General features: G+C 38.8%; 1 long non-coding RNA gene across 2 annotated transcripts; it reads left to right on the forward strand.

Annotated features, from left to right (window-relative positions):
* The first annotated feature begins 5,907 nt into the window (after nt 1-5,907).
* LOC147311891 (uncharacterized) lies at nt 5,908-9,661 on the forward strand. Of its 2 annotated transcripts, none has more exons than XR_015125469.1 (5): nt 5,908-6,120; nt 6,569-6,604; nt 6,962-7,114; nt 7,481-7,571; nt 8,160-9,661. It is a non-coding gene; the product is annotated as an uncharacterized LOC147311891 (long non-coding RNA). The 2 variants fall into 2 exon arrangements; XR_015125470.1 differs by having other exon boundaries at nt 7,486-7,571.
* The last annotated feature ends 6,237 nt before the right edge of the window (nt 9,662-15,898 follow it).

Consider the following 15,898-nt stretch of genomic DNA (forward strand, 5'->3'; position numbering starts at 1 on the left):
TGTCGTTAGCAACAACGACGGTAAACCACCGCTTGTTTTTTTGATTTTCCACGTAAACCTTTCACAATAAAGCTCAAGATCCTGTTGAGACTTTTCAAAATAAACTGAATCACATGAAAGATTATGCAGAGTATTTACGGATGAGAAGCAAAAAAGAGCTGTCATGTGCTAAAGAATAAACCTTAGACTCAAACGTTAGAACAGGCTTTTCCCCGCAGCACGCTGTGTAATAAATACTCACAAAGAAAACGGCGGCCGTTACAATTTATCTCTAAAAATGTATCCTTTCATGCATCGGTTAAAACACTCGACTCCAGGTACATGACGCCCAGCTGGAAACACTTCACGCAAGTCAAGCTGGCTGAGATTCACAGAATTTACAGAAAATGTTAAATTTTTTTGATTTATTTTGTTATTTGGACGATAGATGTCTTATATCGGGATATGAGATTTTGGTCATATCGCACAGCCCTATTTGTAGGGTTACTGAAGTTGGGCTAGCTGGTAATATAATCATGTGCTACGTGATCACTAGCGACACAGCTATGTTAGCATAACATAAACACAGTGAAGCTGGAGGATGAATGCTAACTTTTTTCCACTCTATAAAAGTTAACATGAGGGTTCCCGATGGTTAGGGACAAATGCAATCACATGGCAGGATGCTGTAAACGGACCAAACTTCAGTTGGAAGAACAACTGAGAAAATCTGTCCACAATACGAGGTTAGTCATTAATATACTGCAAAAACACGGGAATAGTATTTCGCGTAATGCACCTTATAATCCGGTGCACCTTATGTTCTGAAAAATACGGTATTCTGAATACTTTGGATAATTTAATATATTATCATGCTTTTTACGACTACATGAATGTACTATTGCTGCGTGATTTATTAATATCACTGAAGGCTACTCACCATACCAATACCAACGACATTTTTAAATCTCAATATAAAATGTGTAACAGTAGGGTGGACATTAGGTAAGGCTGCACTTTTTGTAGTGATCTCATTTAGAAAATGATTATTGTCTGTTAATAATCATGTGGAACTACACATGATGGATAGCATTAATAACCTATAGCTGCAAATAATCCAGCATGTTAATACGTGGAGATCCTGAAGGCTTGTTCAATCGGTTCAATTCTCTTCCAAACCCCAGCTGTCTACTGCCAGTTTTGAGTCTTTACTAAAATAAAAATAAAAGCACGAAAATTTGCTTTGAAGACGAGAAATGACTGCAAGTGATCGCAGACCTGGTCCCCTTTGAAGCAACCATTTCGTGATCACAAGTTCATTGCAAACAGTCACAGTAATCTCCACAGTCTCCAACCTCTGTTTACCCAACCGTGACTGCGGCCTAATATCACGTGAAAGGCGCCTAGCCGAGAAGTAAGGCTCAGTTTCGCATGTTTGTCCCGTCCCATCACTGGCAGTGTTTGCTATGTCACATTAAAGTGGGCTTAGAACTTAACAGAGCTATGTCCTTTTGAGATCTGAGCCCAGGATCTGCTTGCTGTGAGCTAACAGTGCTACCGCTGAGCAGACGCTACCACATACTTGCCTGCTGAACCTTTATGGAGGTGTCATTTATTGCAGAACTGTTGCATCAAAACTGTTTGAGTTTGAACAGTCAGAAGCACCACAGAGAAGCTGTTCAGTTCAGTCACTGTCGGAGAAAGATTTATTTTTTTACACCACAAACTTCAAGTCTTCCAACAATAAAGACAATTTGCTGTACGAAAAAATGTCTCGTTGCGAAAATGAAACATCAGTATGACTCTCCGTGAAATCTATGCTTCTATTTAGTCCTAATGAAATCTCCTTGTTCATCTGCATACAGTGAGCCTTCATTATACGTTCAACCTGATTTGTCTCTGTTTTGTTTTCTGCATCTCTGCCCTCAGGCATCTGTTGCATCTCATTCCTCCCCCTCCTACATCAGTCAGTCCTGAAAATAATTGGCAAGTTTGATCGACAGAGAAAATAATAAACATTACTGCAACAATGATGAGGATCCTCCGCCACTACCATTAATATGATGATTCTGTTGTTCTCGCAGCCTCAGACATATAATCTTAAAGCCTCATACTGTATGTGGGTGTGTAGAATATGATTATAGGCTTTCATTATACACATAAATAGAAGAGGGAGAGCCAGAGCAAGAGGAGGAGGAAGAGGAGCGCTGCCTCAGCAGACCGCTGAATGATGAAGGAAATACCAAACAGCATTAATGCTTATAAGACCAGAAAGAGGGCCAAGAAATAGAAACAGACATATTAGCAGAGAGGCAAAGAAAAGACAGAGAGAGGGAAGAGAAGGCGTTAAGGGAGCAGTAATCCACTTGTCACATGCAGAGATGTCAACCAAAGTGACTTCTCCACACAGCTAGGGATAAATCCATTTATTCTGCTAATAGCTGCTCTTATCAACCACTGACTCACTGGAAAAGCACAATGTAATTTTCCTAATGCAGAAACAACTGCTTATACACTGTCAGCGCTGAACTTGGCCACCTCCAGACTTCATTGCTGGAGCTGGTGTGAAACTCTGGGCTGGGAACCAGTTTGAAGATAGGCACAGGCATCATTTTTTGGTAATTTGGTTTTCTAATCAAGTTTGCTTTAGTGATACATGGAAATAAGGAAAAAACTTCCAGGTTTACTATTATATCCTTCTTAGTGGTATTTAAACTACTGTTTAAGCAACTATACATGCTTTCCTGTAAGTCCGACCCTGTGTGACCTTTCAATGAATTTGAGCTAGACAAAAAAAGAGCTTCAGTTTATAGTTAATCTCAAGAGATATAAGCTATTAATTGCTTGTTTTTACTTTTTAAAGAGAGATTGTGTTTGTGTTAGCACATTTGATACATTTCAAACTAGAAAAGGTTCAATAATTCAATGTAAAAATGTAAATGCACCTGAAATAAGTTTTTCCACCAAACAGGGTTGAGTTCATTTTGTGTTGTGTTTCTCTGACAGTAACTTCTTTCTTCTGCACTTTTTGTCAATAATTAGATATTTGATGCTGCAAAGCTGGTGGATTCTGTCAGCTGTGATTGGCAGCTGCTCTGAATAAGGTAAGAAAAGACATCATGAAGTCAACTAGAACATGAACAGACTGTTTCTTTCCTGTTTTGTCATCCGTTACTCAATGGCGTGTCCAGCGGGGTGGCCTGGGGGGGCACAGGCCACCCCCCAAACCAGACTGGCCACCCCAGGTGCCACCCCAAAGGCAAAACAATAAAATTCAATCAAATATCAAATGTCCGATTATGTTTTCACGGTGACGCTCAGATATCCGAGTGTAAGTGAATGCAGCATCGCTTCTGCGCTATGCGCATCACGTTAGCAAAGGTAGGAGAGCCAAGCGCGAAAGATGGCACTGCAGGAAACAATTTTTCGGTGAAAGAAAATGAGGACAGAATAAATGTCCCGGTAAGTAATATCAAGTTTGTTGAGTTTAGTAAACTTCGGTGAAATTAGAATACCAAGGAAAAAAATAACACTTAAAGAATTATTGCAGCTGTGGAATATTTCAGACAGTATGCTACTGAGGGCAGCTAACATAAGAGTTATGCGTTATAAGATATAATCTAAGTCGTAACATTGCTGTATGGAGCTGCAGATTTGGTTGCAGGTTAACATAGCTGGACTGGCCATCGGGCATACCGGGCATATCCCCAGTGACTTATTTTTTATTTTTTTTGTAATGGCATGAACAATGAGAGGTGGTGGATTGGCCAGATGCAGGTCGATGTGTAGAAATAACTCCGTTGTTTGGTGGTGGCTATGACGGGGCTTCCACAGAGGCAACAGGTGGATGAGGGAAGGGGAGGCAGGAGGAGAGACCCGAAGCAGCCACCAGTCCGAGTGTCAGGTGAACTGAACTTCAGGTAAGAAGTTATGACCTGCAGTCTATCTGGGTCAGATATAAACCAAGTTTAGGTGGAGTTTATTTTCATGTTGCTGACTTTTTACTGTCAGTTGCAATAACTCGTACTGCGTTCTAGCCAGTTTGACGGAGTTTTTATACAGCTGGGTGGGTGCTATGATGTTACTGATAGTGAACTTTATTTTATTCATAAGGTTAGTAGAGTTGCCAACGGCTCCTTAAAAAAATGGAATGGTCCCTCATTCAGAGAAAATATTACACGTTTCGTATTGAGCTGAGAAGAGACGCAGTTTGTCCCGAACTTTAGCTAGAATGGAAAAAAGGCACAAAGCTGGATTTATTCTGTCTTTATGCTGCACAGCTGCCTCTTCTCTCATTCTCTCCCCCTCCCTCTCCTGTTGCTACTTCAATCATGAAACTGATCAATGATCAGCTGATCGGCTTTTCTCTCTTGTTTATCGCCCACTTTGCGCCAGAAAGAGGAAACCAGCAGATGTTGCGCTAAACAACAGCAGCACGTTTAAGCTTGATCGGCTGTTGTTAGAATGTATTTAATATTAATTTCTAGTATCAGCTGATGTTTGCTGGAGCCACAGCTGTAAAGCTGCTGGTCATGATGTCTGTTTAGATATGTGGTGAGAGGGAAACATGAAGATGAAACCAGGAGATGTCCTTACTGAACCATCAGAGCTGAACAGGTGATGGAGAAACAGGTTTACCTTTTAGGTGACATGAATGAGTTGAAGGGAAGTTATGAACTGTTTCTGAGAGACAAATAACACCAGGATCCTTTTTTATGTAGCAGACAGCTGGTAACTGTGCAGGGGCGGGTCTAGCAAAGTTTTGCCAGGGGGCCAGGTAGGGCATTAACAGGGAAAGGTGGGCACAAAGAAATACTTTTCTTTCTTATTCTCATTTAAAATACCTAGTTTTTATTAAATAATTATCTAAATCTTACAACCAAAGTTTTTATCTGACGTAAAATGTATAGAAATCATACATATACCAACAAGACTGTACATCACTGTCACAACAGGGTTTGTTTTCAGTCAAAGTCTTTATGGCTTTACTACCTGGTGGGTCGGTCTGTAGTAAAAATGCCCAATTTTTTTGTCCCAGTCCAGCCCTGCAGGTTAATACTGGCAGTGTCACCATGCCAGCTGACTGTATTTTATCATCAGCCAGTGTTGTTCTTTATCAATATTACCAAAGTTTACGATAAGGCAGCATAGAAAGTATTTACTTGCTTTCAGGTTTCATTCAAATGTTAGTCTTTTCAGTTGTTTCCCCACTTTTTTCCTGTTTCAAAATCAAACACCAGTTTGTGAGAAGATTATCTTCTTTTTTTAACAGGCAGATAAAGTTTTGCATTGGCATTGGCTAATTTGTCAATTGTTTGTTACAAATGTTCGTATTTTAATTTTCAAAAATGTTTTTGCCCAAAACATATGTGCACTATATGTCAGTAAAAATACTATGCAAATATTGTTGTCCTTGACTGCTGAGTAAACACTGACAAAGCACTGATTGTATCTCTTGTACTTTATCAACGCAGTATCTAAAAACTTTGCACCGTAGTGGTTAAAATCTCATTCTAATAAGAGTTAAAAGTGCATTTGGTTATTAGGTTTATAGGATTATTGAATTATGGTTAAGGGTTGGTAGAATTTTTTTTTAAAACATTATCTGCCAATTAAATCTGCCACCCTTCTCCAAATCTGTGCCCCTACCTGGCCCCCCCAACAAAAATTTTCTAGACACGCCACTGCCGTTACTGCCAAGTGGACGAGCCTCAGCTGGTGACATCAGTGTAATTACCGTCTTAGTAATGTGTGTGTAAGGCTACAATTTAGTCTTAATGCAGGACTATGAAGCAATCTTAAGAGCACAAACATAGTGTAAATACAGTATAAAAGGCAGAGGTAACTTCCTCACTGAAAAAAAGGGACTGGCCATCTCTTGGATTTATGTAAGCATCTTGCATGTATTTAACACAATTGCATCATGTTTTAAAGTTAAATGTAACTATATAGTGTAAAAACTACATGATATGCAGAAAGGGTGTATTAAATTGTTCATATCATGTTCAGGTGAAGTAAGTTAATAAGATAGCAACGTTAAATCTCGTGAAACCACGCGTGATTTCATCTCGCGGGCTTTGGATCGTGGTTTAAAAAAGGCATCCATCTCAGTCAAGTCGAGCAGCCAACTCTACGTTTTTGGTATGTCTTGATTTTTTGAATTAATTTTTACCATATTTCAGCCAAATGTAGTTAAACGTCTAGAGTGTCGCCATGTAACATGCTAAAAAAGAGCCGTTAGCTTATTTGCTGTTTTATCTGTTGTCAAAGAATTGGCGCTTTTTCATTTGAATTTGTCTTTGGCACAAGAGCCGTAATATCACATTAAACCTAATTACGAGGCACTCATAACATAATTTGGTTTTCTGTGTGAATAGATTTGTCAACTGACTCTTCAGTTACATTGTGTATTTACTGCACCGTGGTGTTAGTGAGATTTTGGACATTGAACAGCTTTAGCTAATATCATCAGCGGCATTATGCTAGCTTACATCCCTACCCCTCCTGCCCTCACCTGCTGTCCTTTTGTTTTTGTTTTTGTTTTTTTTGCTGCACATTGAGAGACGACCTATATTCTGCATTTCACCAGGAGTCAGCTGATGGATTGTGGGTTCAAGGTGTTATGGTAAGAAAGTATATTCTATTTTCGTTTCTGTAACTTAATTATAATAGGTTTTTTATAATTATTAGGTGCATGCATACTCACCCTATTAATACAACTGAGAAATCCAAAATCTGCCATAGGTTTATCTTATACCTGTATGTATTGCCAGAAAGGTGATTACTGGACTCGCATTAATGCACACTTGAACTGAAATGAGGTTGTAACTTGTGGGTTGTTGGGTTGCAAATCAGAAACAAACATCTTTGGATTTTTTTAATCCCATAAGATCTGGAAACACAGTTTTTATTCAACAAAACATTACTGATTAACCAAGCACAGTGCCTGCTGTTATTTCAAAATAATTTTATGTTATTTCAGATAAAATGCAGCATTCCAGTGCATCCCAACCATGCCTTTACAGTCAAGGTTTCTGACGGAGCTGAGTTTTTCTCTGACAGTCTGCTGAAAGTGTTTGCAAAGTGATCGGGGGAACAGGGCACAAAGCTAAAGGATGTAGCTGCCATGATGACAGTAAGAACTTTAAAATTCTTTAACTACAAAGTGTATATGTATTGCATTAGGTCAGTAAAAGATTTTTATGCTACATCCATTGAAACCGTCAACTATTACCTGTGAGTACCGATTCCACTAAAAGGATGCCATAATTTTCGTCATGCATTTACTGGCCCACTGAGAAAAAATTATCTTTTTTTAAAAATAAATGTTCTGGAAACTATATATCCATAAAGTTGATGTCAAACAGGAACTTTTGATATTGCTTTGTAGATGCTGGTGTTGCATGTTGACTGGTTTAAAAAGTCAAGAGTTTTTGTCTGGGATCATTTTCTTCTGTGCTACTGAAAAGTTCACAAATCTCTGTTTTCTTTGTTATAATAGTCAAGGATGACATTAATGCTCGGAGTCCCTCATCAAAGTGCTCCGCATCTGTGTGAAAGACAATTGCAACATCTTGGTGCAGGAGTTCATGGTGAGTGTTTTATGAGTAGATTGTGGATTTGCAACATTTAAAAATGCATTTAGTTATCCACTTGATCCTCATTGGACTGGTTAGGACCAGTAGTCCTCTTTAATAATTTGAAGTTCACATGAGGCCTGGTAGTGAACTCGGCCGCCGGCCCTTGAGGCCCCACCCCTGTATTAGGGGTCACATCAGTGTGAAAAAACTTTAAATTTGTCATTCTAATGAACAAAGGAAAATCCCACCAGTATTTACATTAGCTTTTGTTTGAAAAAATGACCAACTAACCAACAGCTAACCAAATTGTGGGGCTGAAAGTCTAAATTCTAACATCTTCTGAGTGACATAACCTGGATTTCTGATGGGCCGGTGTCTTTCTAACAAAAACTAATGTAAAGCATTTGAAATTATTATGTTTTTCACCCTCTCTTAGAAACTCTGTTAGACCATGAATGGCAGCATGGCAGGCCACTCTTTGGCTATAGCTATTTACTATGTTGCTTGCATTGGTTTAAATTACTCTAACATTAGAACTGGTAGATTCAAAAGAGATGAGTTTAAAAAGGAATCTTAAAGAAATGTTTTGTGTTTAACCAGGACTTGACTGAGGCCACTGCACAGATTGAGAAAACCACAATGAACATCTGTCTCCAGAGATGCGCCAGGCAATGACTTTTCTGATGTTGTTCTTCAAGATCTGGATAACGTGACCTTTGCAGTAGCCATGCTGTTTGGACCTTTTTTATTCCTTCAACATGAGTTACCCATCACAACTCTGCTACACTTTTGAGGTGATTCAAAGGGTGGTAATGGAGTTGGATGCAACTCAGCTCTCAAGGAAAGCTCACAACTAAGACAAAACTGCTCCTGCAACGAAGCTCACTGTTATGCATGTGAGGTGACCAGCTCTAGGTGAGAGGACATTTAAATCTCACACTTGTTCTGCTGCATTTTTGAAGCTCAATTCCAGAAACGGATCGCAGGGTTCATTTTTATATACTCTGCAACTGCCATGAGGACAAGCCGTTTTTTTTGTTGTTTGTTTTTCCTTTTGCTCTGTACAAGTTCTGTTTGTCTGTTTGGCAGCATTTTTAAATTTGTCTTTGTATTTTTTCTTTCTTTTACTAGTGAAGAGATGTAGCGTGAACAGTTATACAGTCTAAATATCCCATATGGGTCGTGTGAAATGGTATTTTCAATTTCATTCAGTTGAAGTAAAGAACGTTGAATATTTCTAAGTGTGCTGTTTTGAACCAAGATGTCACAGTATGATCAGTGCTGTATTTTTTGACAGTCACTGTATCAATGTTATTTTTGCGTCTCTTGAATAAAGGTTTTGACCTGCAAGTGCTAATTTCTTTAGTTATTGGGGTAAAATGGGTAATGTTAATAGGAAGGTGTTTGCCAATTCAGTAACCTAATTTAATGTTAATGGAAACTAACATTACCTCAAATTGTTTAGTTATAATTGTTGTTTAACTGAATCTTGATGTCAGAGGCCTTAAATAGAATGTTTTGATTTGTTCTTTCCCAACATTTTTCAAAAGAAACAGTCTAATTTCTTTACTGTGATTGATTCCAGAGAACACGGAAGAACTGACATTATTTAACTGTTGATTTATATAGATTCAGTGGAGGAGTAATGTCAGTTTAATTCTTTACCTACTGTCAATGCAGTGAAATTAGACATTTTGTTTTGAAAGGTTACTGGTGGATGCCAGCAACCATCTTGGAAGAGAACAATACAATCTGTTATAAGGCCTCCATTTGAAAATTGTGTATTTGATACTAGAATATAATAGCAAAATGTAATTTGAAGATAACATGTAGTATTTAAGTGACCAAGTAGTATTGGGTAAAAGTTATTGAATCGTGTTGGGATAACGTGAGAAAATTGTGAAGGATTAAAATATTCCAAGAGCTCAAATTACTTCATCAAAACATGTTTAAGTCACATTTTATCAACACAAATTGCACAGGTTTATTGAACATGAATAAATTGTGTTAATTTAACTCAATTGTTTAAGTTGCTGCCGAAGCAAAACATCTGTGTGCAACAAATGTCCACCATTGAATTAAGTAAATCCAACAACATATTTTTTTCAGTGCTGGTGGGAAAAGTCAAGCTAACACAGCGGCAGGGGGCGACTACTCTGCTGGAGAAAACGGCCCTCAGATCCCTGATCTGTGACCTCAGGAAAAAGATTTCTGTTAACCTTTTGGGCTCAGTTGCTACTTTCAGGTAGTACAATTAAAACTTTAAGAATTTTTTTAAGTTATGGTCATTCTCAGAAAGATTATCCAGGCTAAATCATGTAGCATGCACTGTCCTGAGTTTCTCGCTCATCACATCAACTTTTAAAACACCAAGATGGCAACAGTGAAAATAGTTGGATTCATCGTTGGAATCGCTGTGTGATGTGTTGGCTGGGAAAGCAGTGTACTAAAGCTGATAGGTAGATAGTTGGCGAAACACAAACAGTTCATCGTATTTTCATCAGGAAATTCATAAGCATGCAGCACGCATCCACAACAACCCGCGGTCGCTGTCTAGGCAAGGCAAGGCAAGGCAAGTTTATTTGTATAGCACAATTCAACAACAAGGTGATTCAAAGTGCTTTACAGAGACATTAGAAACAAGAACAAATAAAAAGCATGATTTAAAATTGATTAAAACAAGCAAATAAACTAACTAACTAATTAACAAACAAACAAACAAACAAACAACAGTATATAAAATCAAAACAGATTAAATCAGAACAGTAGATAAAATCAGTAGTTAAATGTAAGTTTTGAAATTTAAGCTTAAAGTGTGGATTTGGTGCTTTATTCAAATGCAGCTGAGAACAGGTGAGTCTTCAACCTGGATTTAAATAAACTGAGTGTTTCAGCTGATCTGAGGCTTTCTGGGAGTTTGTTCCAGATATAAGGAGCATAAAAGCTGAATGCAGCTTCTCCGTGTCTGGTTCTGACTCTGGGAACTGATAAAAGACCGGATCCAGATGACCTGAGGGATCTGGATGGTTCATACTGGGTCAGGAGGTCATTGATGTATTTTGGTCCTAAACCATTCAGAGCTTTATAGGCCAGCATCAGAACTTTAAAGTCTATCCTCTGACGGACAGGCAGCCAGTGTAAGGACCTCAGAGCTGGACTGATGTGGTCCACTTTTTTGGTCTTAGTGAGGACTCGAGCAGCAGAGTTCTGAATGAGCTGTAGTTGTCTGACTGATTTTTTAGGTAGACCTGTAAAGATGCTGTTACAGTAATCAAGCCTACTAAAGATGAATGCATGGACTAGTTTTTCCAGGTCCTGTTGAGACATCAGATCTTTTATCCTTGATATATTCTTGAGGTGATAGTAAGCTGACTTTGTTATTGTCTTAATGTGTTTTTCTAAGTTTAGGTCTGCATCCATCACTACACCCAAATTTCTCGCCTGGTTTGTGGTTTTTAGATGTATAGATTGAAGTTCTCTGGTGACCTGTAATCGTTTTTCTTTGGCGCCAAAGACTATTACCTCAGTTTTGTTTTTGTTTAGCTGGAGAAAATTGTGGCACAACCAGTCATTGATTTCCTCAATGCATTTACCAAGAGCCTGTACAGGGCCTCGGTCTCCTGGTGACATTGTGATATCTACATAAGCTAAATTGGTATGAGTTGACATTTGCTGCCATTTTCATGATTTCTCTTCACTTTGCTCAGTGGGTTGTTATCTTTGTCCTTTTATCTTTCATCATTTTAGCCTCTGGCACATGTCACATATCAAAACACCTGCATCCAAACATGGTAAATGGACTTAAATAGGCCTTTCATACTCTAAGTGAGCACTCAAAGCACTTTCTATATTTGGGGTTCAATAGTTTGTTCAAGGGCACTTCAACTGAAAGAGCCACGGATCAAACCGTTGACCCTCCTATCAGCACATCACCCACTTTACCTCCTGAGCCGCAGTTGCCCGTATGAAGAACATGAAGAGACGGATACACCAGCTGACAACAAAACAATTTTGGAGTTTGGGATTTGAGATAATTCAAGACCTGTGCAGGTCACAGTTTCCATATCTTATTTTAGCAGGACACCACTGCTCAGAGTGCATCCCAAATGCTGCAGAAACTTGTTCTGAATGCCAGCTTGTTGTCCATGTTTTTTCCGCATGTACTCTGTCTTCACTCTGCTGTAAATATTCATGAAGGGGGCAAAGCTTGCTGATCAGCATGGGCTGCTCTTGCTTTTTCTTGTCAGGTTTTCTCCAGGACAGAGAAAACTCTTCGTGAATATTAAACTAGACAAGAAAATGATATTTGTAGTGTGAGTTTTTTCATTCTAATTATGCAGAAATATGAAACACTGGGAAGTGAGAAGGCTGTAAGAAGTTTAATGTGATGTCAGCTTCCATTTACCTGTAGAGAAAAGAAAAACTGACCTTCACACTTTAATGAAGAACATCAGCTGTCATAGAGCATTGAGGGTATTACCTGGTGTTTTTTACCATGCAGAAGTATAACTTTGAGCTGCACAGAGGCAAAAAAAAGTAAAAACTATGCACATGATTCTTTCAACAAGCACTTAATTTGAAGGAGGAATGGCTCACCACAAGTACTCTGTCATGTTTATAGTACAACGTATGAAGAGAAAAATTGTGGTTGAGCACACATCCTGAATGTCTTCAGAGGAGCCGAACAAAAGCTAAAGTCAGCAATTCAGGCATGGATTGCTGATGGATGAGCCCCATGTCAGCCCGAAAACTTTTCTCTGCCTCACTTTCTTCAATAAAGTATATTAGAGACTGGTAAATGACTATAGGGGCATTCTTTTCATGAAGCACTGTATATTTAATACAACATCATAAAGATGTGGACCGAAGCACGGCCCGAAGGCTCATCCAAACAGCATCTGTAATTAGCAAATCATACAAAGAAGCTGGTCCGTATTCTCCCAGTGAAACCAAAACTTCCTGCAATAAGTCGAGAATATTCTGGATCTTCTGGTGAGTTAGTGCTCAGAGATTTAAACAGTGGTTTGACCTGTTTAATTTTATCACCGCAAGTTTTATGTTTTGGAGGATTGATCCTAAAAAAGTGTAACTTTTTGCATTTACAAATGAAATATTCAGGAGAAACATGGATCTTAAACCTCTTCACTTCAGGCACAAATCGGTGTATCCACATAATTTATGAAGTATGTCAGTTCTGACTCTGCTGTTCCTGGACTGTTCTCCATAATGGACGTTTACCTCTGAGTGCTGCTGTGCTGCAGCTTCAACAGAGGATTTCTAACACAGACTCTGATCCCCAAGATATTTTAACCTCTCAACATCCTCCAGGTCATTCTAATTATGCAGAATTAGAATGACCTCATATATATATATGAGTGTTATATTAATGTGCACCCCTCTTTATAATCAAACCGAAAGATACTGAGCTCAGTAAATGTTAAAAGGCAAGTGGTAAAACTGGACGGCCACATTTTAAAAGTCCTGTAATCTATCTAGGCTAATTTTCAAAAACTAGATGATTGATTATGATTATTTATGTTATCCATGTCTAGGGTGAAGCCCCCCAATCTCACCCTATGACAACGGGGATAGGGTGTAGCCCCCTGGGGCCTGATAGATGCATGGACAGTAAGGTTTTTCTGTTAAAACATTTTTTTATTTTGAAGAAACAAAAGGACAACATTTTAAAACTGGGTGGACATTGACCAACCCCAAAATGCTAAATGAGTCTCTAGCAGTGCTGGTCAAGTTACTTGAAAAAAGTAATCAGTAACTAATTAGTGATTAGTTACTGAGTAACTAAAAGTAATCAGTAACTGATTACTGATTACTTCACCCAAAAAGTAATCCCGTTACTTTACTGATTACTTATTATAAGTTATTAGTTACTTAGTTAGTTAGTTACTTTTTAAAAAGATGATTTACAGCCTGAATAGGTGATAAAGTGATAGATCTTTCGGCCCAGTTCTACTTTTTCTGCTTAATCCATCATATAAAATGTAATCAAATGAAAAAGTCTCTTTTTAAAATTTGTTTTATTATTTTTAATCTTTTAACTTTATGCATCAAGCAAACATTAAATTATATGCAACATTCTCTGACTGGAAGAAATTTGTTTAACATTTAAACCTATTTTCTGCACATTCCAGCACATAAAATATTTTTTTGTGTGTTTACACTCACTCTTTCAAATAAATGCAAGTGAAACACAGCAGAAAATAAATAAAATCAAAGACTCAGCGGTGCTGTTGCTCTATTTTCAGCTGTATAGCAGGAGTGGGGCAGGCGGATGTTTGCCCTGGTGCAGGTGTGCAGCAGCAGTCAGTGGAAGAATTTCTCTGTGAATTTCCCATTCCATGGCAGCGTACTCGGTGCTTGCTCGGAAGTTTAGGGTTTTTTTTCGCTGTAAAAAGAAGTTTTCTTCCCACGCACTTGATGCTCGACCATCATGTGTTTGGCACCATTAGTCTGGACTTATTAGAAAAGCGAGGATGGTTATACCTGCTGTAACAAGGAAGCTTATCTCTGGTCTCCTTGACATCAAGTGTGTCCATAATATATGTGTCTAGTATATTTCATAGTATTCTAAAACTGGTCTCATCTAATTCTCACAAAACCGATGGGCGAAGGAGCCTGAACGGTTTTGCTGAATAATGCATGCTGGAATATATTTCTCAACAAGCGTGAGTAAATCTTCATGAAAAAGAGGTCTCTTTAGTTTCACTGGTGGAAAGAAAGGAAGACAGTCACATAATCCAAATCTTCTTCCTACGGGCCCAAATCATCTTTCTTGTGACTTAGCACTACAGCCGCTCGCTGCCGACAGGGCCAAACACTAGAGCTGTGCAGATTATACAGCCAGCACAAAAACCCAGAGTCCCTGATCACAGCAGCCGAGTTGGACACTTTAGGGGATTGTAAAAAGCTGCAAGGGATTGTTTACCAAATATTGACACTTGGAAGATAAATTATTCAATCCTAATTGACTCCTGCTTGAATAATTGATGCTAAGAGGGAGGAGAGGTTTTGTTCTGAGGCGGGGGAAAGACATTTCACAGCTTGACCATGTGAAGCAGACTCTGCAAACTAAACTCACAGGCTGCATAACTTAATATGAGCAGACAGGTGAGTGTAGTTGGAAAATACCCCCCGTCGCTGAGCCGTCTGCCTGTCTGTCTCCGCACACAATAAAGCAGGTCAGATTCGAGGCGATCTGAAATAACAAACTGTGTGCTGCAGGCTGCTGACTGAGATTGGGTTTGCTTGTTGTAGCCTCTTTCTTTAAAGTTTATTCAGCTCATTTGGTCGTGCCAGCAAATGATTGCAAAGAGCACTGTACAAGCTAAAGCAGTGTGCTTCAGCTTTTATACTAATCTGTCAGGCCTGGTACCCTAATGACCCAAAGCTCCTTTATGTTCTCAAGACTGTGCCAAGTTTAGAAGATGGAAAACAGTCTCACTTGATTGCTTTCTGCAGGGCCTGCGTATAGCACTTGTTCTAAATGGTTGAACTCTTTGTCCAAAGTCAAAGGCAGAGATAAAAGGATCTAATGGGCTCCATTGTAATTTTCGAGAGTTGCTCTGAGATGCGGTGGATTTGAAACAAAACCTCAAATGCAGTTTGGCTGAAAGCAGGTGAATTAAAGAGAACTTTTTAGGTGGAGGAGCTGTAAAAGGTCTAAATGTTCTGGATGCAGGTTCACAGCAAAATAGCATGGTTGGTCCACAGCACAAGATGTATTAGTTTCACAGCGCTGGCTGTGTTATTTGTTTCGGTGTGTTGTAGCAGTGGAAGCCAGTGAAGTAGAAAACTAAAGATGCAACACTGGACAGAAAAGCAGCGTACTGGGTCTTCAGATTCAACACGTCAACCTCCCACTGCAGAAAGCTGAAAGTAATTTCAGCCTTTAGTTCTAATAAAACTAAAGGCTTAGAAATAACTACAGACTGACTGAAGACTGTTTTAGAGGAAATTGCGGAATCTGGATTTTCATTTTTACATCCTGGTAATACAAAGCAGTATGGATGTGTTACCCCATGACATTATACGGCGTGTTTACACCTACTAAAAGATAAAGAGATACGTGCACAGCAGGGAGTAAAACACTAACCAGAACCAAATGATTTTCACAGATTTCACCAAGTATAGGTTTGATCTTGATATTAAAGTTATGAACTTTTATTTTTTGTACCATGATGGAGAAATGCTTCTTAACCTCGGTGCAAAAGCTAAATGAAGCATAATCGCAGTCTTGACTACACTTGAGTCAAGACTGCGTAAATCTGGTTAAACTAGTAAAGAAACTTTGTGGTAAGTCATGTAAACAACAAAACTGTGTC

Source organism: Aulonocara sp. 'chitande type north' Nkhata Bay, linkage group LG16, assembly GCF_057382095.1.
Source record: "Aulonocara sp. 'chitande type north' Nkhata Bay isolate Kocher_YH1m ecotype deep benthic linkage group LG16, A_spYH_male_GT1.1, whole genome shotgun sequence".
NCBI classification, from domain to species: domain Eukaryota; kingdom Metazoa; phylum Chordata; class Actinopteri; order Cichliformes; family Cichlidae; genus Aulonocara; species Aulonocara sp. 'chitande type north' Nkhata Bay.